This window comes from Pholcus phalangioides, unplaced genomic scaffold, assembly GCF_987345545.1.
Source record: "Pholcus phalangioides strain wild (caught in Gottingen) unplaced genomic scaffold, Ppha-v1.0 ptg000022l_1, whole genome shotgun sequence".
NCBI lineage: Eukaryota > Metazoa > Arthropoda > Arachnida > Araneae > Pholcidae > Pholcus > Pholcus phalangioides.
Window position 1 is genome coordinate 14,607,482 of NW_028301615.1, and position 25,744 is coordinate 14,633,225.

Sequence of the window (25,744 nt, forward strand, 5' to 3'; positions counted from 1 at the left end):
CAGCGTTACGTAATACTTCTTTTGGCAAACCATGGTACCAGATCTCATCATGCAAGACCAACTATTGGCATCAGGGTTATGCGTGTATGGACCTATGTAAGTTGGCCCTGGTTCTATGCAGGACTATTTTAACAGCGCCAGAGGCCTTTCCTCAGGAGTACATGTTTACTAATTTGCTTACTTATTCTAGAAAAAATAGTATATCAAATATCTCATTACAGTGGGCCCTCCTACGCAAACAAGGCGCAGGACTGTGACCGTGTACGCGACGCTTTAATGCAGCCCACCATGGGGAGTACTGCTTCATTCTGAAATTAGTCAGACTTATTTCCACCCGTGGACCCCCTTAAGTAATCTCACGATCACAGGGGTGAGGATATGGTCCCAGGTCTACGAAAACTGAGCTATCTCGCGCTATTTACGCTTTTCAGCAATATCCCGTTATGCAAAATCCGTTTGTACGTTTCTCATTTGTACGACTTTCACATTTACACGACACATTCCTATAAAGTTTGATTAATATTAAAATCTTTAATTTATACGACGCACAATTTCAACTGTTCGGCGTTTTCACTTTGACCGAAAAACCTAATTTACTGAAAATAATACCATTTCTATCGATCAAATCGACGTATTTTTTCCCCATTATAAAAAAACAAACTTTTGTTTCTCGTTTTTCATGCATATTGTTAGCGCATGGCTTTTGCGCAAAAGCCATTAAACTTGAGAGCAATGGTGTTAAAATTTTAGGAGAATGTGGCCCACTTCATTAATTTGAAAACTTGTCGGGGGCCACTTTATTAAGTGATCTGAAACAGCACCGCGAGTCCCTCAAGTGGTTTGTAAATATGCCGTGCCTTACTCAAATGATCAGTTAATGTGTCGCCAGTAACTTAAGTAATCTCTAAATGTGCCGCGGGAAGCTCCAGTGCTCTGGAACTGTGCTGCGGTGATATGCAAATATGGCGTGGATCATTTCACTTGAATAATCACGGAATGTTACTTAAATAAACTTTAAATGAGTCGCCTAAATCATCTGCTATGGAAACGCTTGTCACTTGAATGCTCTGGAATTGAACCTTATGACGCTTAAGTGATCTTGAAAGGTTCAGCTGTGATCTATAAATACGACACGGGCCACTTAAGTGGCCAGAAAATATACCGCGGGAACCCGAGTGATCTAGAACTGAAACGCGGGTAATTTAAGTGGTCGGAAAATGTGTCCCTTAGTATTTGCGAAATTATTTTTGAGATTGCGGGCAACGTCATATGACTCAGATGGCCACATTTAGTTCGCGGAACTTAGAGTTGAGCATGTATATATGGTTTAGAGTGACTCATTAAATCAACGGACTTTCTGAGTATTATACAGAAGTGAACTTGGCAAGAAAAGTTGGTTTGTCTCTACCGAAAATAACCAACTTTTCAAACCGAGATAACCTCGGTATAATGCCCTGAAAGTCTCGATGTGATATGTTGTGAAGAAAAAACATCTATCTTTAGAATGGTTGCTGACAGACGTGAAAATGAACATTCAGGCGGCTATGACCATTTTAAAGTGGGAATTTGAATGATTTGTGTTTACTGTCTGTTTCTGATGAATTAAACACAAACACACTGCGAGCTCCAAATGAATAGATTTCGATAGTCTGAAACGCTATGAAATATGTCCTTTCACTTTATTTTTAATGTCCTGGATGATAGGAAAATGCTTTAAAAACATTAAGCTAATGGAAAATATGTACAGTATTGGTTCTTCCTTTTAGAAAAGGTTTTAAACCTGGACTCAATGTGAAATTTGCATCGCTTGAATATAGAAACCAATCAGCGAAAGAAATGTCGATAAGAACTTTAAGAAGTTCTTTAAAAAAAAACATCTTAAAAAGATTACCATAAGAGTACTCGAGCTCCAAGCAACGGTAATGCTATGTCAATTATAGTTTTTCAATCCGTTCAATGTTTATGACGTAATATTAGGTCGCATGTTCTATGGAAGAAATACAAACACTATTCTTTCGCTTCCCAACTGTGTGCACCGAATCGAGATGGTGAAGTGATCCTGGAAGTTGTTTCAAATCTTTTTTTCGTTCCCGCTTTCGCCTGTGCATATTAAAATAATTACATGGAGCGTTAAAATTTGAAACTGACTAGTGCGTTATCAAATCTATATCTATATGTGAAAGCAGGTATGTACGTACAGTATGTTTGTTCCCCATACAAATCTCTAATTTTAGACCGATCGTCGCCAATTTCTGCACATATACCAAACAGGACCCGGACTGAACCATAGATTACTTTAGAAGTTCGTCAGACCCGGGAAAATGCCCGAAATGGGCAAAAGACCGTCAGGCAACAATGGTACCTGGGCCCCAACAATCACTTTCGGAACATTTGTGGGCCGGTTTACGTCAGTATTCTGGCCGACCATCTTCATCCAATATTTGTTCCCTGATTCTCGACCTGTATTCCAAGAAGATAATTCGCCCGTTTACACTGCTGCAATTGTCGGAGACTGACTTGATGAATACCACGATGAACTGCAACACCTCGTGTGGACCGCTCGGTCTCCTTACATTAATATAATTGAACCTTTTTTTTTGCAGGCCAAACTGTGCAGTAGGTTTCCACCTCCATAGACACGTTCTGAATTAGTGGCCTTTTTGCAGGAGGAGTGGGTACGTATCCCCGTGACTGTTGTGCATGACTTGTATTTGTCCATCCCACGATGGATACAAGCTGTAATTAATGAAAAAGGAGGGCCAACAGACTATTAATAAAGATTTTGTCTCATTTCGCAGATGTGCATATATATATATATATATATATATATATATATATATACACACCAAACGGGTAACACATATATGTCTGAAACGTATTGTTAGGGGACCAATGTAACCAAAGTAAACATTCTAAAAGTCGCTGTTGAAGCAAAGGAATCAATGTTGCCCAGCAGTTTTTATTTTTTGTCCATTTCGGTCACTTGCCTTGCTCTGACGAACTTTTGAGGTAACCTTTCATATATATTTGTTTCATTCCACATCGCTGGTGGATTCATTCATGCATGGTGCAGAATCTAAAAGCAGCTCAGTTTTAAGTGGAACGAAATAAAGTTTGGGGCGATGGAAGTGTTTTAGACCCGTGGGAGATGATACTCGACTTGAGTTCCACGAAAAATTATTTCTGAATACATTCTGGTGTGCCCGGACTCATGCCAAGAAATCCAGTACCTACGGCTCAACGCAACAGTTTTACTTACAAAGTTAAATAAATATTCCTCCTAATCAGATCATAGTCCGCCGCTCTGTCTCAATGAAGAGTAGTAAGTAAGTGGTCGAAGAAGACTCGGGTCATGCTGGAAAATGTGAGTTGCGAATCCCCCAACGTGGCTTGTGTCTGTGTAATGCTTGCTAGAGTGCATCATTTTTTCAAACTAAAGTGTAATGGTAGAATAATTGTGCGTTCTTTACACAACGTTATATAAATAGTTCGTGATGAATGTTCACTTATAGACGCCACGCAATCTCCATATACAGCATCATCTATTGTTATTGAATGACTAAAATCTGTTTGTGCAAGTAATCCTGTACTTGCAAGCATATAAAAAATAATTTAACTAGAATAGCTTCTTTTTTATCTGTTTTCCCTTTTTGTGAAACTTTATATGGGGGAAGAAAAATTGTTTTACATTGAAAGAAGGAGCGAGGAAAGAAACATTGCAGGAGTTAAGTAATTTAAATACTGATTTAAAAGCGCGAATTTTGTATTTTGTCTCAAACGTGGTTTCCCTGTAATTGAAATAAAAAACCACAACATAATGTTCGGGTTCCCTACACACATTTTTTTGAGTTATAAACTGGTATAAATAATATAATAATAATATAATTGGTATAAATAATCCGTAACCACGGGAATAACATCAATTTTTTTTTCACACACACTACACAAACTTTTGAAATATTCCAAATATGATTCTTCCTTTTTTTCCCTTTTATATGTGTTTATTCGTTTCTTTTTTCCTCACACTTGAATCACAAAGTGTTCAGCTCGCTTGTCACGGACAGGTGATGGATGCGTTGAGATAAAAGAACATAGAAAAAAATACAAAGAAAAGAATAAAAAACAAGAAAAGAAGACAATATATTCTTCATTTTTCTCCTAAAGAATGCAAGAGAATGTCGTATGAAACTAGTTTTTGCACTCATTCTAGTCGAGAATGAAATATGCAAATATTTTCAATTATGTTGCTCTACATTAGTGGGACCATTACTACCGTACATCAAAATACGTTGGTACGAATGAAGATCTAGTGTATTGAATATTGGTGCATTCTTTTGTAGCATTCAGGCTAGTGTTGCTAATACACTGATTAAAATACTAATAGAAATTCAGTACAATTGTAATTATCTTGAAGATTACGGGACACTTTTATACAGATTGGTCTACCAGGAATAAACACATTCGTGCTGAGATACGTAGATGGGAATTTTCACCCTTTCTGAAACACTATCATCTATACGTGATTTAAATCGTAATTTATTGAATATAGTCCGCAAGTGTGAAAACTTTGTTCATCTATACTAAAACGTTAAGTGTTCAAATTGGTAGTTTGTCACGTTTTTTTTTGTAAAAGAAATGTCAATTTTTCAACTTGCATCTATACACCATGCATAAATCTTTGAAAAGTTGTTTTTTACAACTTAAACCTTTACATCCTGAATAATTTTACCAGAAACTTTTTAATTGTATTTTTACAGCATTAGATAAGTTTTGATGCAGAATAACACTGGGAAAGAATAAAATACTTTTTACAGTTAATTTAGTTATGCTGCTGATACTTAGAAGTACCGACAGGAATATGGATGATATGTGAGCGTCGGGGATATTCAAACACACACATTTATATTTACACTACTCGAGATGATACTTCTAAAAACACATCTCACATGTTCCCCTTTGTTGAACAAATGTAGGCCAATCAGCTCCAAGAAATTGTTTCCTGGTGTCTTTGGGAACAGAAAAGTCACTCTTCCTTCTCTTCTTTGGCTTTTCTGGTCTGTTGCTGACAGCCGGGCAATATCTCTTTACTAGGCTCCTAGGCTTTACTAGGAAACTCCAATATTGAAATTTCTCCATGTATTTCTTTATAGAGGACATAGGCATTGACATATGCAATTTCAAGCATCGCGAAGAACAGTCTGTGCCACCATTACTTTGACTTTCGCGCACTCCGCCTAATGATGAATATCGTAGGTGCTACAACGTATTTTTTTGTCCCATCTCGATCTCGAAGACTGTGTAGTTGCTTCGAAAAAAAATTTGCCCCCATTATATTGTTATCCACATTAAAGTGATTTTTATTATAGGAAAAAAAATATTACTCTTATTTCCTCGTGGTACTTTGCAGTACCCCGGCATACATTTTTGACCATACGATAGAAAATAAAATAGTAATTTTCAAATAAACTGTAGTAAATGCTTACCTGTACATTATAAGAGAGAATAAAAATAATAGCACCAATGAACTGGTGACTAGTCACAAAATTTAATCAAATAAACATCATGCAGATAATCTCTACTTTATTTCTTTCAAACCGAGCACAACTCAGGTCTTTCACCATCTATGGGCGATTTGCTATCTAGCGAGATGTGCCGGAAGTGTAACTGTGTGTGTACCTAACAGTCTGACTGCGTATGTAGTGTTGTGTTTGATTTTTCAGTGCTGCCATCTGTATTTCAGAAGTGAAGTGAGTGATGTGTTATGAATAAATTACATTTGTGCTGTTTGTAATACAAATGTGATTCAAACATAAATCAACTCTACTGCAAAAACTTCTTCGTAATTCTACATGGCAAAGATAACATATATCCACAGCCAAAAAAAAAATATTTCTGTCTTCACTGCCTGCTGTTGGAACTACTCATCGTGTCTTTCTAGATACCGTCAGTAAAAATGGCCATAAGTGTTTCATTGAAGTGGTATTTTAAAGTACCATGTGACGATATATATAAAGGGTTAAGTTTGAAAATATTTGTTTTTATTTCAATCAGCTCTAAAAGACCAAAACAAAAAAAAATAGCTAATACTCACACAGTGGCGTATTATATTCACTAAGAAATTACCCTTACGTATAATCCGCGGATTATGCGCGGGAAAATACGGTGATTGGAAGGTGATGGGTCTAAATGTGGAAATCGAACTAGTTCAAGATGAAACCCAGATTGTGATTTTGTATGAGATTCATGATTTAAACATTCGATTTATGAATGTATACGTAAATAATGATTTTAAATGTCTTTATATATATATATATATATACGATTTTATATTTTGATTATGGTTTTTTACTTATTATGTTTACATTGCGTAATGTTTGTTTTCTTTATAGATAAATCGCCAGAGCTATCCAGTCCGTAAGGGGTCGTTCAAGTATTACGTCATCATCGATGGGGGGGGGGGGGTTTCCGATTTGCTGACATTTGATGACAAAGGGGGGGGAGGGGGTTTGGATAATGCTTACGTCATCAACCACCTTTTATGAAAATATGAAATGTTAATTAATGGCATCTTGCTCAGTGCGCCAAAAACGAGAAAACCCTTTCGATAGTTTTTGGCCATTTGAAGTAACATCCCCTTATTGATAAGTGCCCTACAGAGCCACTTTAGTGATCTCAATGTTTTGCGTATCCAAGTGTGCTCTGGAAACGTGTTCGGGCCGCTTAAGTGCTCTGGAATTGAGCCACGCATCACTTAAATAATCTGAGAATGTGCCGCGGGTAATTTGAGCGATGTAGAACCGCACTGGGGGCCAGTTAAGTGCTCTAAAACTACGTCACATGTCACTCAAAGGATCCCTAAATTTGTCACGGATCGCTTAAGTGTTCTGGAATTGTGTCTCGGGTCATTTAAGTGATCTGAAAATATGCCACGGGCCGCTTAAATGTTCTGGAATTGTAGCACGGGACACTTAAGCGATCTGTAAATGTGCCGCCAAGTTCATTTTCACATAAGGTTTGAAGAGGGCAGGCCGCATCAAGTAACCCCCAGGGCCATATCTGGTCCGCGGGCCAAGCAACTTTATGCGATTTATCATTATATGGCTAAGAGGGTGGGTCGCGATGAATTTATTAAAGATAAATTTTGAGTTCATAGCCTTCAAATAACATTGAAATTAACAGAAATTGATTATAATAACATATAAAGGTATTGTCTTCCGAAATTTCAATTAAAAAAAATATTTTTTTTGCATTAAAAAATGAATTTTTGATCGTGGGAAGGGGCACGAGAGAGCCCCCTATGCCACCCCCCCCCCCGTGTACGTCTCTGATCCCACCAATATGCGTTAGGTTTCAGAGGGGCAGAGCTGATGACGAAATTTTCCTGACAAGGGGGGGGGGGTCAGCGTTTTTCATACTTTTGCTGACAAGAGGGGGGGGGGTCAAATATGGCAAAAAATTTGCTTACGTAATACTTTAACGGCCCGTAAGGAAAATGAGCTGTATGGAGATGTGGCATGGGTATCCCTTAGCTTGACGGCAAAATCCATACGTTATACTCATAAGGGTACGTTCAAATATTGCGTCAGCAAATATTTAGCCATTTTTGACCCCCTCCCCCCCGTCAGCAAAGTCTGACCCCTTGTCAGCAAAATTTGGTCATCAGTCGGATCATTGGCGGGATCAGAGACGTACACGAGGGGTGGGGGTGGGGGAGATGTGCATAGACATTTTTGGTGCACCGAGTACGATGCCATTAAGAATATTTTATATTTTCACTCCCCCTCCCCCATCGATGCTGACGTAATACTTGAGTGATTCCCCTAACTAAACCGCGCGAATTATGACGGGCTAAGACAGCAATACAATTTATTCATAAAATATATATATAATAATATTATTACTTTATGAACTATTTTTTACAAATTCATTTCCAAAATATTAATTTTTATTTTCGTCTCGGAAAAAAATAAAGATAACTCATGAATACGCAACGGCATATATATAAACCGTATACTAAGAAATTCCTGTTTTTTTTTCTCGTATAAACAGTTGATTACGCAAGAAATTACGGTAATCGGAACTTGATGATTCAAGTTATTAGCAGGACTCGGATTTTTATGACCTAAAAAACAGAAATATATGACCTTAAAATATGAAAAGTAATTTTATTATTTTATTCATTATTTCATTATCTTTTCAGTCGTGCATTTTTATTTTATTAAATTAAAAATACAAATATAAAATGCATCGATTTAACTGATTAAAATTGTAAAATGACTTCTTTTATTTGAACATTAAATGCCAAATTAAAATGCAAGCCCTTATCTTTATGCACTATTACTATTCTCTCAGATATTCTAGAATTGCACACACTGAATTACGAGATGCATTTTCCAATGTAAATGGAAAATGGACAATCGACTGCTGTAATTTAGTTTATTTTTTTCTTCTAAGAAATTTTCGAAAAAAATCATTTTACAGAGCTGTTTTGCAAATTCGGAAAAATTACGAGATCGAACAATATCTGAAGAAGCCTTGTCATAAAGCAGATGTTGTCTGTTTTTGCAGTGTCACTGATTCTTCCTTTAGCTGAACAGCAATGTCGCTACTGCATCAAGTCCCTTTCCGCGTGTAAGTTTAGCATGTCTTACGAAATAAAATAGGTAACCACACACACATCATTTGATGATTTTTAGCGCACCACGGTCATTTTCTGCACACGAGTGCTAATTGGACCAGGACCTATAAGTTATTGCCAATTCCGAACGACAGGCTTGTTTTTATACTCATCCGAGAGGTTGATGCGCTAACCCCTCGATTGTGGATTCTCTGCTGTAGCAATTTTCTCTGCGCTCATGTCGCCGTTTTTTTTTTTTGTACTTCTGTGTCAGGACGAACCGCGTATCGAACTCGCGACACCTCTATTGGTACGTTAGGCGAGTATCTTATCGACCTGGGTTACCGCGTCCCCCACGCACACATCAGTATTAAAAGTATAAAGTTTACCTCTCCTCACAAGAATCGCGGTTCTGGCTGTTAGGGAATGATAAAAACCCGTTTAGCTCAAAGATTCCGTGTGCCCGAATGGATAAGATCTTTCGCGGGTGCATGGCGTGCCATTCATGAGGTTGCCAACGGAAAATAAAGTAGTAATTAAAGAAAAAAAAAATTGGAAGATATATACGCACATACTGTAAGTTAAAAGATTATTCCTACAGATTAAAATACTTCGCGGTAAATGACCAAAATATATGACCGATTGCTTGAAAATTCTAAAAATATGACCGATTGCTCAAAAAGGCTTAAATATGACCAATAGCTCGAAAATGGCTAAAATATAACTTGCCATAAAAATCTAATCCTTGTCATACCTATCAGAAAACAACACAAGACTTAAGCTAAAACAAAGGAAATAATTTATGTGTAACGAACATATAATTTCAGGAAATAGAATTTACAATTTTACTCTTAAAGCATTTCAATTTCCAATTTTGATTTCTTATGTGATATTGAATATTTTATTTCCGATTGCTACGCTCCATCTCTTGAAAATAGTTAAAGGTAGTTATGCACGAATAGAACTTTATTCAGCAAAACTACGTGAAATCCGCATAAACTTGCATTTATAGAATTAATCGAATGTTTTATCGTGACAAAACTAGATTTCGCAACAGAGACACATTCAGAGAACTAAAAAAATTTGTTTTGTTGGAAAAAAAAAACATTTTCTCCCTGAGAGAATATCTTTTCCCTCAAAAAAAAAAGCGAAACCGCAACAGGACTGTTCTTTTTCCATGAAACTTGGTTTATTAGTTGTTTACAAATTCGTGACAAGCACGTTTCAGAATAAAGAAAATTGTAATTTTCTTTTTGTTAGAGAGAACATTTCAGAATCAACGGGTTTCTTACAAGAAAACTCAATGTTCTGACAAAAGATACACATATATATATATTTTTCTGTTTTCCACAAGGGGTTTTGAAACACGGAGGCGCAAAGAGTGACTCAAGACACATTGTACGTGTATGCTCATGTTTTCAAACCTGCTCACGTACAGAGTATGCAGGAACAGGAAAATAGAAGAAATATATACATTATTATTTTTCTTTTTTTTCCCATGTTTGTGAGAGATAGGAAAGGAGTGTGTGTGGGCATATATAACTACAAAGACATAGGCCATAGGGAAATCCTAGTAATGTCGGAAAGTAAAGAATAACCAAAGAAAAGGGATTTCTCTTCCCGCACTTATTTTTCATAGATATATATTCACATTTTCTTTTTGTCTATTATATTTGTTTTTCCGTTGTTTGTTTTGAAATAATGTTTTTTGTTGGTTTTAAAGATTTTGAGTTAAAGCGACTGCATACAAGTTATCCTTATTTGTGACATTTCCTGTTCTGCGAATCTAGCTTCGTGAATTCGATAAACACTAATGAAGTTTATGATAAACACCGATAACTTAAAATATAAACACCAATGAAGTTTATACGATCATTTCTCAAAGCTAAGGTTTTTGTTAGATAAGGAACTTTTTATCAAACATTACTTATTCAAAATGTCTTCAAACTTTGGGAGTGTCTCTCAACAATATGGTGCTACATACTTTAACGGGGGATTTTTTACTAAAATTATTTTTTAAAAATTTATGGCACAAAATATGGGTACTTTTTGGGGATTTTTGGAAAAGTTGTATATATGTTGAATTTAAAATTCAATAAAAAAGAACAAACAATTAAAAAATCATCAAATCGCATGTTAAATTATAAAAATATTCATAGTATTTGAGAAAAGAAAATTGTGACACATCACCTAAAGTGAATAGACAATTTTTTTAAATGTTCCTTAAAAAGGAAGGAGATTTTCCCCCTAAGGATAGCATGGGAAGCCAACCCCCCGAAGTCCTATTTGATGCATGGTTTTACTCACACATAAACTATAGCACAGTTATACGGGGGTGGAGATTGGAAAACAAATTTACAGCCTGTTTTCGATTAAAAAAATATTATTCACAATTTTTTAAATCAGGGTTAGTTTTTCATACTTCTACAGTTTTCAAAAATCTTAAACGACATTGTGCATTGCTTCTTATGAAGCTTTTTCCCCCATACTATACTTTTCTTAAGGGGGTCACATAACTCTTAACATGGGGAAAAGTTAAAATATGATTAAAAAAATACTATTTAACTATTGGTTTACTAGAAATGTTTTCCCATATTTTATTTTTTTTTCCATAAATTAAATATTTGTGAATGGATCTGAAGTATTTTAATTCATTTTATGAAATGAACCGTTTTCTTTATTTTAATTTCAATATTGTATGGTTACATTGATGGCATGGCACTTTATCATGTGCACAAGCTGTTTTTAATGTATTTTTTTAATTATTTTTAAAAAATTAAGCATTAAAGACATGTGAAATTTTATATCAGTAAAGGATAGCATATTTAATAAAAAATCTGTGGAAAAGATTACTGATAAGCCATTGGTTAAATGGTATTTTTTATCATATTTTAACTTTTCCCCATGTTAAGAGATATGTGACCTCTTAAACCACAGTAAATGCCTCTGCGCACATGCACACACAATTCCACAGATAATATATCTGCGAGACAAGATTTCATATAATTTTTCGTATTTCTTGAAAAGTTTTTGCAAACATTTTTATCATTCAGCGCCAGAAACTGTTAAATTTATTATTACAATATATATCATTATATTATCATTATCAATATACAGGGTGGATATCAAAGGGGGTTTAACATTTTACTGGCAAACCGTTTATTCTAGAGGTATATTTCCAATTAGAAAAAAATTCCAAATAATGTGTAGTACTCAGATATGTCATTCTTTTTTCAAGGGATTGTATAGTTATTAAAAAAAAATTAACATTTTATGCGGTGCTCTAACCTCCAGTTATAAAGTTGTTGCTCTGTCTCTCTTGATGCCAACAAGAAAAGTTCCATGTTTCTTTTCACGCATTCAAAATTTGATTCAATTTTTAGACCGTAACCTATATTAACTGCACGACAAGCAAGTTTGACTACAGAAGTAGCAGGATGAATTTCAGCCTTCCAGACCAGTAAAGCTGATGCCAGGGAGAGTCCACAACTTGGGGAAACGTAAAGGAGCTGGAAATTCACGAAAACGAAATAGAGTTAAATAGCGAACTTCAATAAGCGAAACAATAAACACTTAAACATGTGAAAGTGCTGGATCAATGTCACCCATAATCAAACTAGCCAGCCGATGTAGCTTTTGGAAATGATGAAATTTCCTATTCGCGCAGGAGAATAAAGATGTAGGGTACTTATGTAACAGCAATGTAGTGCTAGATCGAACTGAAATACCGAACACTGGCTGACTTGACTTAGACCAGGACTGCATGTGACGCAGACGTGACGTCGATCTGTCGTTGTACGGCCTACACGACTCCAACTTGCGACATCCAACGCACGTTGACGTACCAACGGAACTTAGGTTATATACATATTAGTGGAAAAATATGATTTGAAGAAACAAATCCATCTGTGGATTCTTCATCGGGGGAAACACCATAGAGAATGGATGAAATAGCAAAAACGTTTCTGAAAGCATTGAGGTTTGTGCCTTAAACAAAAGTGTTTGTTCTGCTACGTTTTTCCCATGCAGCACACAAGTCCATGAAACAAAATAAACAGCAACACTCCAATCACTCCTTGCAAACACACACACGCACACCTTTTAACATTAATAAACTGTAAACAATAAACAAGAGATGCAAGAAATAATTGAAAAATATGTAAAATAAGCTCACCGCTTTTCAAACAGCAAAAATTATTCTAGATAGTTGATGAAAAAACTCACGAGGAAATATTTTAAAGTGAAGACAGGTAGCTGTTGCCAACTATGGACTTCTTAAAGTTGTCTAATCTCATCAAAATAATCCCCAGTGTTATTACAAATGTATTTTATTTTGCTGAGTTGAGAGTAAATGAATCGTTGGATGATTTCTTTAGATGGAGTATGTTCGGACATATTTTATTACAAATTCCATGAAAATTTAAGATAATTAAGTCATCTATACACACATAAACTCATTTAATAAAGTTCCGGATACATCCATCTTCCGGGGACGCTTCGATATTTCCTTGGGATGGGAAGCGGTGTATGTTCGGTCCTTCAATACAAAAAAACATGCGATAAATGTTGCAATTTTTATGAGAAATATACATCTTAATAAATAGGCTTACATGTGTCATATTCACGAAAACGCATACAAGTGCTGTACGAAAAATCAAGAAAAATATTCTGCGACATTTACAGATCATTAACAGTTGTTTTGATTTTATACAAGGGCTTATCAAAAACAGTTTTTTTATTTCTTTTTCTGTCGGTTTCGTAAAAACTTTGGTGGCAAAATTTTGTCAAATTTAGAAATTTAGAGTTCAAGTAATATGTTTACATGCCCGAAATTACAGAACAACGTGACTTCATAGTTCATATTCTGAAAGCTGTCATGTGGTCATAATAAAGTAGCCCCTCAGTGTAAAGACATTCAAGGAATTTATAAATACTTTATCTGTGACCCCTCCCAAATGGATTATCTTTTAAATTTCCCCTGTAAAGTAAAATCGTTACGAATGGCTAGCATAAAAATTCCCAAAGAGGCAAGTTCGGTTAATGTTTAAGAATAGCTGATTCCTGCTAATGGTTCTGGTTTTTGTGAGAAAAATCGCCTGCACACAGCATACCGTCGTTACTCCCAACTAATGAATTTAGTTTCCGACAAATCTGTTGCTTCTACTTGTACAACGAATTTGGACGCTCCGGGAAAGACACCTCAACCTAAATCAAAGTCAGCAATTAGTTTAAATTAGAAGAACAACGAAATCACTTAAACTCGGGGAAAAGTGCATCACACCGATGTTTATTCTATTCCTTCGAAGGCTTAGTTAACTTTCTTCTGGAGTTAAAACAAATGGGGCTTTTATTTTATTCCCCTTCGGTTTGTTCAATACAATCAAATCCCAATCGAAGATGGGGGAAAACAAAATAGTCCCGTAACTAACCATTGCTCACACAACGTATAGAAAATCAAGTGTTTCTTAATGTTAATATAAGAGTGTCTTAAAACACCAGTTGGTGCGTTTTAATATCGAGTTGAGAGAATTAGTTGCGACGAAATGACGAAATGATGAGCCTTGCAAAAAATATATACATAGTACAGGATAATTCAAAAGTAATGATCGAATTTCAAAGTAGTATATTTCGAAAAGTATTGCAGATAGCAAGATGGTAATGCACACAGACACATCTAGGTTTCTTTTTTCCACTGCTTATAAGTATTCTATGTGTCCTCCTTTCGTTACGCGTCACACATATACAAGGTAGTCCGCCACGGTTGACAAAAGTTCCAGAACCACTCCCTTAGAGGCTCGTCTGATGGGATGGTAACACTATACTCCATATTATCTTCGGTACTCTCATCGCACTGACACAAGAGATGAAGATGTCGCATATTCCAAAACACTAAACGCTTTTGTAGTATTTAAAATGTGTAGGAATAAAAATTTAATCTTTGTGCTTCTTCACACCCCATTTACTACTAAACAGTACAATTTATATATTTTAAGTTACATTTTTTTTTAAACCCGATGATTTTTTTGAATCACCGTGTATCTTGCGAATCGAATCTTGGATCGGGTCGATCACCAAACGTTAAGTGTACATCAGAAGGATATTACGCACTCAGAGAACTAAGATATATATGTATATAAGATATATATATGGATATATATACATACACGAGTAGACCAGACTCCATACGAGAAGTTCATCCTCACAGTTTCATCACACTTTTATTAATGATCTTAAAAATCACCAGCAGTGATCTTTTGTTACTTTCTGGGATCACTTCAAGCATCACTGCTGATTAAATTCTTTCCCCATGGGGCCGCTATGAACAGCCAAGTCTGATTGTAAGATATTAGAACGTCTGTATCATGTCATGAAGATTCAACGTTCTCGTATATTAAGCGTGGCATCTGTATATTTGTACGCGGTTATAGCTACCGGGAGACATTACAATTTTAATAGCACTAAATCAGGGAGAGACTTGCTCTTTCTGTAATAAATTGGGTATCAGCACGTGATCCTGCGATGCAAAGATTATAGTTATTATAGAACAAAATACTTGGGAGGCCCCCATAATAAACCGATCCTTTACATACGTTATGAAAAATGCTGAATCTCATATACAAAATCATATGGTTTCTTTCATCCTGATATATTAATATTTCGGGGCGCGTTTGCATTGTAGTCGCTTTTATACTCAGTTCTATTATTGTATTTACTTTTCATACACGCTGTGCACCTTTACAGTTTATATATCCCCTTCCCTCCCCCCTCTGTATTATTGCGAATCGGCGTATGAATGTTTTTTGTCCTATAACATTCATGTACAGGGAGGTTAGAAATAAACAAACACCACTCAGACGTATGAAGCACTCATTTTGATGGAGGTATTTTGATGAAATTTCAGTGGTCAGATGGCAAAATGTCACAAGTCATTTTTTCCAAATAAATGAGTTCGCGTTCTAGTGTCTCCTTCATTTAAATTCTGGAAGGTGACAAAATTTCACCCATTTCTTGCGGTTTATGAGTAACCAACGGAGGGAAATTGCAATAAATCAAAAGCCACAGTATCACATTTTTTCAAATTATTGTTTAAAATTTGCCCTCGTGAAAGTTTCAATAAAATACGACCACTACAACGGGCCATACATTGGTTGAAGTAGTGTCAGTAAATTAAGCTGAGTAGTGTCAGGTTGAATTATACTGACATTACTCCGACCTATGTGGCGCTCGTTGTGGTGATGCATGCATTTCACTGAAACTTGATATGTGCGTCACTTTTTAACCTGGTGATCAAAAATCGAACCAGTTCTTTTAACTGGATCTTTCTTCTCTCCCATGGTTGATATATCATCCTATAGACCACATGCCATCAAAATGTATCAATCAGAATGGGTGCTCCAGTTTATGAATAACCACCCTGTCCTTGTCTCTTATCCTTACGCCATACCTACCTTCAAATGCATCGTCGATTAACCTTAATTGTACCTTATTTTGTTGTCATCTTTGCAATTGGTTTTATGACTAGCACAATAAATTAAAATAATATTAATAATTGTTCGATCAGAAAACGATCTACAACTCAGCTCATAAGTTTCACATTTATCATGTCTACTCATACGAGTTCATGGCGCTTCCTTTTTAAATATATAAGAAAAATTCGTGCTTATAAGACACTACACAAAGCTCTTTCTTCGCTCAAACTGTAGAAAAAAATGAAAGCAAGCAGAAGCATGGCTACTCCGATAAAACACAGAATCCCATTACGCAGCTGCATAAAACCCGTAATATATTTTGGTTCGCGTGTTCCCGTGCAAAATATCACTCTTTCTACTTTTTTTTTCTTACGTAGTGTGTGTGTGTGTTGGCCTCCCTTCTATCTTCTATCTGTGCATGTATGGTTGGTTCCATCCTACCACCCTTCAAAGTTACCAACCCATATAACCCATCACCTAATGGACGATGGCGGAAGATGATATCATAGGGCAGGCATAAGCCATTAAAGTGAATGCTTCACTCCCTCTCTCTGTCTCTCGATCTTTTTCCTCCCGATAGTTCTCCAAATACTTCAGGCAAACTTCAATTGACTAAAGCTGCCTCCAGCTTATGCCTTCCTGACTGTATCTTTCATTTTATACTTATTCTTTTTTTTTGTTCCATTGAACATTCCCTCAAGCTCTTATCTTCATGTTGTTGTTGTTTGTCATGGAGAGGCTAGGGAAAAAAAATACATATAAGGGGAATGAAGCAATGTTTTTCATAGAGCCTTCCGATTTTCTGAAATTCACGTGGTTCGTGTGTCTCTGTTGCATCTCCTTTTTCTATTGAAGTGTGTTTGAAGGATCAAACTTAGGGTAGAAAAATTTTTCTTCCAGCTCCATCTCTTTCTTTTTACTTATCTTTCTTACTGTATTTTTCCCAAGAGAGAGATGAATATCCAAGGGAGGGATCAAACAGACCAGCCCAAATCCCACCTCATTTCACGGGATGAGAATCAGTTCTTTCCGATGAAGTCTCGTAAAACTCTCTGGTGATAAAATCTGTGCCTGTTCTGTATGAATCAATGAGTGGTGTTGAAATATTTTGACGTGAATGAGTCATTCAACTGAGTCGAAGCACAGAATATTAATACATACTGCAATGAAATACTTCGGCAGTGTTTCATTATAGATCATATATAACAGGGGTGCACATACTTTTGAGTCCGTGGGCCAGATAAGCGGTATTTTTCCCTACTCGCGGGACAGAAACTTGTATATATGGATAACGAGAGACCATATGTCCCGACCATAATCTTGGTGGTCCTAATTTTTTATAAAATGTCCCGTTTTTCCCCTTATTTTCAAGGAGGCATTGTTGAATCTATTAATTCAAAAATTATCCTTGTATTTGCACCGCCTGTGAATTATATTATGATAATTAGTGTTCTAATTGGCATATAACTACTTATAGTCATATAAATACGTTCATTTCACATGTTTATCAAACGTATGCACTTTTTTTTGGCAAATTACATTTTGTCTTGGAGTGCCAATAATTTTTTTAGAAATTTAAATTAGTTGGCAACCTTACTTGCCTTTGTATTTTTTTTTTTTATTGCTACTGGCACCTTAACTTGTCATTGACAATTTTTTTTCGGCTCCGAATGAAAACTTTACTCGCCTTTGACCAATTTATCGGCTGTGATTATCAACTTACTCGCCTTTGAAATTTTATGTATCCAATTGGCAACTTCAGTTGCATGTGACAAGTTTATAAATGTAATTTTCAACTTCACTTTAACAACTTTTTCGACCGTAAATGACAACATGGTTTGCTTTTGACAGTTTTTCCGGCTGTTTATAGTAAATTTCCTTGCCTTGACAAGTTTTTCTGGCGATATCCCGTGTTTTTATGAAAGAAATGTAAACGGATATTTGTAAAATGGCAACTGTCTTTCTTTCCCATATAAGTGATTGCAAAATTGTCAATTGTTCCATTTTTTTTTTATTCTATTCTAAAAAACGGGACATCTTTTTTTTCTTCCAACTGAAATCGTGCATTTTTCTTATTCAGTGATTGTGAGGCGTTAGAATGGAAGTCTCTAATGCATATCACGAAATACGATGTTTTTTAACGTACACAATACTTCCATAGGTTTTTTGAAGAAGTCTCTCGGTAAAAAGTAATTTGAACCTGGTCAACTGAAAGAAATCGATCAAGAACTGAAGGAATATTTTTTTTTGTTCGTCATTCATTTACGTTCAGTATAGGAAGGCAAAAGGACTAGGATGTTCATGGGATTTCCCTAGATACGATCATATTCATACTAATAATCATTTTTCTGCTGGTTTACAGTGGATTATGATTGTAAAGTGTGTGCATTGTGTATTGCATGGTATTGTATATATATATATGTATTACACTAAGCCAAATTCTTTTCACGAGTCTCTTATTTGAATTCGAAATTTACGGACTATGATGTTTGAGATTTCCCTAGCCAGAGAAGTGCCGTCATACTATATTATATGTAATGCATAAATATTACTGAGTTTTTGGAAATTTTGTTTGAAAACAGTATTGAATCTGTATCATATGTCATTGCACGTATTGTGTGTTATCACTAATGTAGGCCATTTTAGTTATCATATTAATGTATATTACCAAGTCAACCTACCCTTAAGAGTCTGTCTTCTGTAATCCTTCATTCATGTAGCTGCTACTTCGGGGAACATCTCTATAATCAACCTCCCTGGCAAACGACTTGGTGGGAGTGAAGCTCCTCGGCAGGCAGCCGAGTCGGAGCCCACCTGTGATTATTACCAATTTTTGTGCGGTGGCAAAATTCATCTTATTGATAAGGTAATTTAATACTGTATATAATATGTCTACCTATTTAGTATTTAGTGATTCCCATTTGGAATTGCAGGTGGTGCGTCTATTGTGTGGGTCTGGCCCATGTTAAACAATATTATTGTTGTGATTATCACCCGCTGGTGGTGATGATGGGTTTAGCGATTTTCTTGACGTACAATAAACGTGGAGATGTTGTTGCAAGGGGGTTTCGGGGGGGGGAGTGGCTCCAGTGATGGTGTTCGTGGCCTTAATACCCTGCTTGGAACGCTCTCCGGGCTTGAATATTGCCCGCTTCTTCCAGCATACCCACACTCCTTGGGGTATCCAGCTTATATCTTCCATGAAGACAGAGCGGGAGTATGTTTGTGGATGAAGTGAAGTATAGGAAGGCCATTGCAAAAGCAGCTGTAGAAGCACTTAAATAAGAGCGAATACTATGGACCGGACTGATTAAGACATGAAGTACGGACTACAAGGGCAGGGAAGAGAAATCCTTCTAGACTCCTACATGATCTTAAAACCTGATAACAATAACTTACAGGGAAAGAAATTAAGTTTGGTCGAACCTTAGCTTTAAAATGTACAAAAAAAAACTTTCGACGGAAGAGAATTAAACAGCATTTCCCAAACCTCCGATAACTATAAACGAGTTTTTTCTCATGTTATGGTATTGGTTCGTCCCTTGCAAAAGTGATACCAATACACGAATGATTTCATTATCCGTGATTCTAATAATCTGCATCGACTGTATCTAATAGAATATGAAAGGTTTTTTTTTTCTAACATATACATTTGAAGAGAAATGAAATAGGAATTATCACAATAAAATACAAAATCAATTAATTCAATTCATGAAAGTGATCAGAAATCCAATTACCATTGGTGTTTTTTGTACGTTAGTTTGAATTTGTTTGTCATGTATTTACGTCCGCTTTACTTCTACAAATCTACTCTGATTATTTTTAAACTAAAATTACTTTGCCTTTAAATAGTTCACGTTTCTCAAATAGATTGAGCAATATATACTCGCTACCACTGATTCACAAAACCCTTCTAAAGAAGCATTTTATTTACCTCATCCCAAAATTTTGAAATTTTTTGCCACCTGATATCCTTAATAGTACTAATTTATTACCTTTCAAAAGACGCATGAAGCAATATCTTTTTCCAATCAATGACAATGAGAGTTTCTCTAGAACTTTCATATGCTCCTTACTCAGTTAAATTATGAATCTATTCGATCTCATGCATTGCAACATTATATTGATTCTTGTTATCTGTACTCATCTGAAAACCATGCAATATATAATTTCATATAGTTGCAACCCTTGTTGTTGCCAAAAATACTGCAAATCATGCGGAAATTTGTTTTATATTCGATTTTATTCCCTCATATTAACCACTTAAACAACGGGAAAAAAAGGAAAATTTAAATTTTTATATCCACTTTTTTTCGTTTCTTTTAAATTTATTTCTTTTTTCTGTTTTAGTTTGATGATATTATTCGCTAATAAGTAAGTGTAAATTAGTATTCATAACATACTTGCAATGTGTCAACCAGTATGGGTCTTTAGACCCCTTAGATGATTGTCTCATCTTGTATTTTATGTAACAAAATGAAACAATAAAGTGAAGGGAATGTACATACACACTCTATCACAGAAATTACTTATTTTCTCTAATGCGGGGATTCCCAACGTGGGGCCAACGCCCCACGAGGCGGCAATTTAACTTTTAAGGGGGCCAATTCGAGAATATTTTTTATATTACGTTTTTTTTGTTATTAAGGCTTGTGAAATTTTTCAGAACTGCCACAATTTTTTTATATCAGTTGAAATTTACACTTTTCAAAAAAAATGTCTTGATGACTTCTTTTATTTTTTTCCTCTTTCAGTATTTTATTCGAAAGGGATTCGACCAAGTCGCCAACCTGAAGTTAGTGAACAGATGAGCAGGTGAGTGAGTGACGAAGTTTTTGTTAGAATTTTTTTTCCGTTAGCGTTTACTTACACTCAATCGCTTTTTCACTCAGTCACTCATTCACTGGAGACGAACTGTTGTCCATGAATTTTCCTAGCGGTGTTTTTGCCGTCGGTGAATTTTTCCATAAATCGAAGACCTCTGGTGAAGCACGGCTGCTTTTGACAAAGTAAATGATTTTTTTTTTTTTTTTTGCTCCCTAAACGTGAATTGGAGTTTACTTTTGAATAAAAAAAGTTGCAATTAATGGGGGGAGAGGCAGAACTTGGGAAGGGGGAGGCAAAACCCTTGAGTTTTGAATTTAAATTTGAATTTAAACGACGCAAAACAAAAAATGATTTTTTTTTACACCCAAACAAAAACGTTGAAGAAGTATTTGACGTCTAATGGTACTATTCCTATGTATAAATCAATCTTGAGTTATGATAATTATGCTTCGATTCCTCAGGCGATAATGAAGGAAAATGAGTGAATATTATTTTTTTCAATAGATAGTCATAACATGTCTTTTTCATTTTAAATATCTACGCTTCAGCGCAACATACTTCCTGATTCACTTTCGTATCTCGTACGTACCAAAAAACATTATACATTTAATCCAAGTCCTTTTATTGCAGTTAGAAAATACTACAGTAAAACACTCATGCATGGTGAAAGCAAATTACAGCACTCATGAACGGGCAGGATAATGATTGAAATATTCTGAGATAAGTATCTCTATATAGGGAAAAAAACAAAATTATACAATAAAGATAAAATTTTCAATATCAATGATTTGTTGGTAGACATTCAGAAATAAGTGGAAGCAATAGTAGAGGAAAGTAAAAGCATGCAGTTCATTCAATAGTATTCAGTAGCGGGAGATCATATAAGTTGTTTCTCCTTATTATTATTATTATTATTATTATGTTATGTTCCCAGAAAAGCACCAGCTCAAATAAAATGGAAAAGATCAAAACTCAGGAGCCGAAGTTCTACCCACGCCCTTATTTGAGCAGCGGGCCCAGGCTTTCAACTTTATTAGCTTCAAATCGAATAATTCTCTAAGTAATTTCTCTCATTTTTTCCCCTTTCCTATTTCGGTTTTTATGGAAAAGAAAGGGAAAGAAGAAAAGAATTGCATCATAAAACTGAAAGTTTATTCGCTGGAATTATTTGTGATACAGAGAATGCAAATTTACAGATCTTGGAATTTACTCTTGAGTAGGATGATGGAAAATCAAATCAGTTATGGTCGTAGATTTTTTGAATAAATAACGAATGATACAAGATTACACTGTATATAACATATTACTAAAGAGAAGACTTCGGGGGGGACCTAGTTACATTATGATGTTATGCAATAATATTATTATTTTCAATAAGTTAAAAGGTAGCCAAGTGAATATGAAATATCCCGAAAGGCGGATATGCCCGAAGATAAAAATAGTGGTAGTGGGTTTTTTTTCAATGTTGAATCTTAATAACATTTTTTTTCACTTTAATTTAAATAAATTTTTCAATTTCAATTTTTCAATCAGGTTTTTTACTCCCAGACCACGTAGTCGGGAATGCGGGTTAGTTAATGATAATCACAACAGTACTGACGGGGAATTACCCACCTCTGACTTGGATGGCTTCTCGATTGACAACAAACCACCGGGCAAATTAAAATGTGTGTTAATAAATGCCAGGAGCTTGGGTAACAAGAAAGATTTTTTAGAAACGATGATAGTTGTGGAGGACTTGGATCTTATAGCCATTACAGAATCTTGGGCAAACGATGGGGATGAATCTTTCTTACACATCTCCGGATACGATACTTTTTTGAGAAATAGATCTGATAGGAAAGGGGGTGGAGTGTTGATATGCGTGAAATCATGTTTGAAGGCTAGAGAGTGTAACGTGCAGAGAAGTGATATTGAAACCATATGGGTTGAACTTGAGAACAAAAGACGTCATAAGCTTATTGTTGGGGTTTGTTACAATCCACCGAATAGGGATCAAAACTATATCGCCAAAATGCATGATGAAATTTCCTACATGTGTAAGCGAAAGAGGGTTCTCATACTAGGGGATTTCAATTACCCGGGTATTGATTGGGAGAACCTTTCATCTGGAAATCAGTATGAAAGAGACTTTCTTAAGTTGGTGCTCGAAAATTTTTTGTATCAGCATGTATCAGAAGCCACTAGGGGTACTGCTATTTTGGATTTAGTTCTTACTAGTTCTGAGGATCTAGTTGAACATGTTTCGGTGGGGGAAGAGTTTTCTTCCAGTGATCATCGTATCGTCAGATTTCACTGTAACTTTTCCTCGGGTGAGGTTGATAACAAAAGACTGGTTCCTTGTTTTCGGAGAACTAACTTTGATGTTTTGCGAAGAAGGTTAGCGGAAGTTTTCAAAGACCGGTTGGAATCAGTAGGGGTGGTAAGTCAATGGGAAGAATTTAGTACGAAGCTGTCCTCTGTTTTGCACGACGTCATACCCTTTGTTCGAAAAAAGCGTGTTTGTACATCACACCCTCTATGGTTCACGGATAGCGTGCGGAACCTTTATCTTGAAAAGAAAAGAGCATTCAGAGAGTATAAAAGTGGACGAGGTGACCTATCATTGTTTACTGATAAAAGAAGACTGTTGAAGAAAGCGATAAGGGATAGTAAAAAGCAAGTTGAATCTAGGTTGGCAGATAACATTGGCTCTGACCCAAAATCATTTTTTCGATACGTCAATAATGGATGTAAGGGGACAGTTGGCCCCCTCTCGATAGGAGGCTCAAAAGTAGAGAGCAATGTAGGCATGTGTAGTGCTTTCAATGACTTTTTCGCGTCGGTTTTTAATGGAGATAATGATATTCGATATACGGGTGTTGCATGGGGTAATAAAACGCTCAACGATATTCAAGTGGAAGACGTGGAGGTCCTAAATCTTCTAAGAAATGTATGTGCAAGCAAAGCACCAGGACCAGATGATATCTATCCCAGGGTTCTCAGGGAAGGTGCTAATGAATTGTTGGGGCCAGTCGCACAGATATACAGGAGTAGTGTTGCTGAGGGTATCGTCCCGAGAGATTGGAAACTGGCTAACGTTGTTCCGATATTTAAGAAGGGTAGTAGAGAAGTGGTGTCTAATTATCGTCCAGTGAGTTTGACGAGCTCCCTCTCGAAAATTTTGGAAATTATCATCAAAAGGCAGTTTGTCAAGTGGATAGACGAGAACAATGTATTGTCGGATAATCAGCATGGGTTCAGGAAGGGGAAGTCATGTGTAACTAACCTCCTTTGCTTCTATGATTACGTGACTAAGGCTTTGGGTAAGAGCAAAAATGTCGACGTTGTTTACCTTGATTTCCAGGTTTCTGAACATTGTTCAGCGGTTGTCAAAAAATCGAATAGAATGCTTGGTCTCATTTTCAAAAAGGTCTCTTCGCGTTCTCCTAAAGTCATTCTTCCGCTTTTTCGAGGCTTAGTTCGTCCTGGACTGGAGTATGCTGTAAGGTTTTGGAGACCATACCTACAGAGGGACATAGACTTGGTTGAAGGGGTGCAGAGAAGAGCTACGCGTGTCCTTATTGGCACACAGGGCTTGAGTTATGAAGAAAGACTTCATTTTTTGAATATGTTTACATTGGATGAACGCAGGTGTCGAGGAGATATGATCGAAGTGTTCAAAATTTTCAATGGGATGGATAGGATGGACCATGAACTTTTAGTACACCGCCAATCGACTGCTTTTACAAGGGGACACCAGTATCGATTGGTGAGGGACAATGCAAGGTTATGGTGTCGCAGGGAATTTTTCTCCAATAGGGTTGTTAATAAATGGAAAAGCTTACCCCCGGAGGTAGTAAATTGTAACACAATTGACACGTTTAAGAAGAAATACGATAGACATGTTGGGGTGGATCGAGAAGCTATCCATTCTTAGAATAAGACAACCATAAGTATTCCTTATGGGCATTGTATAATATTTTATCATGTGTATATATTGTTTGTAATTTGTGTTAATTGCATTTTTAATTGGGTTGCTGTATTTTTGAAACATATGACAACCATATTTTTATGGGCATCTTTTTATCAGCCACCTCGTTGGGCATTTTGCCTGTTGTGGCGTTGTATTTGTATTTGTATTTGTATTTGTATCTTTTAATATTATCACTGTCATTAGGAAAGTAACTCAATAACTTTTTTGAACTTTATCACTTCACAAAATTGTTTAAAATTTCTTCTTATAAATTATAATTTAAATGGAATGAAATAATTTTACTTTTAGTTACTGATAAAATCATTTTTCAATCAAAACAGAAACGATCTGATCATGGTGTTGCCATATTTACTAAAATTAAACAAATAATATTTTTGAAATTTTCAGGAAATCCCCCAGAGGAATCACAATGTAATTTGTTGATCTTAACAACAAGAAAACATTTTGGTCAATAATATAGTTAAGGAGTGTCACGACCCCTGAAGTCGAATTTACAAAAATGATCTTCGAGAAATATTTCATTCAATAAAATGCAAAAAATTTCGTGTTAATGGGTTACAATTTTTTTCATAATAAAAGAAAGAAATAATAAATTACAGTGTAAACGTAGGGAGGGACTATTTCCTATCATCGTATAATCTTGTTTACAATTTTGATTGCCTATTTGCGTTTGTTGTTTCGATTTTAATCACCCGTTATACGATTTTAGATTGACGATCGTCTTTATATATATTTTATTTATTTATTTTTTTGGTTGCCTTCGTCTGAGGCGACAATGTTTTGTTGTTTATAATAAAACTTGCCGGCTACACCCATCCTCCGGGAACGCTTCGATATCTCTATTACATGGGAATC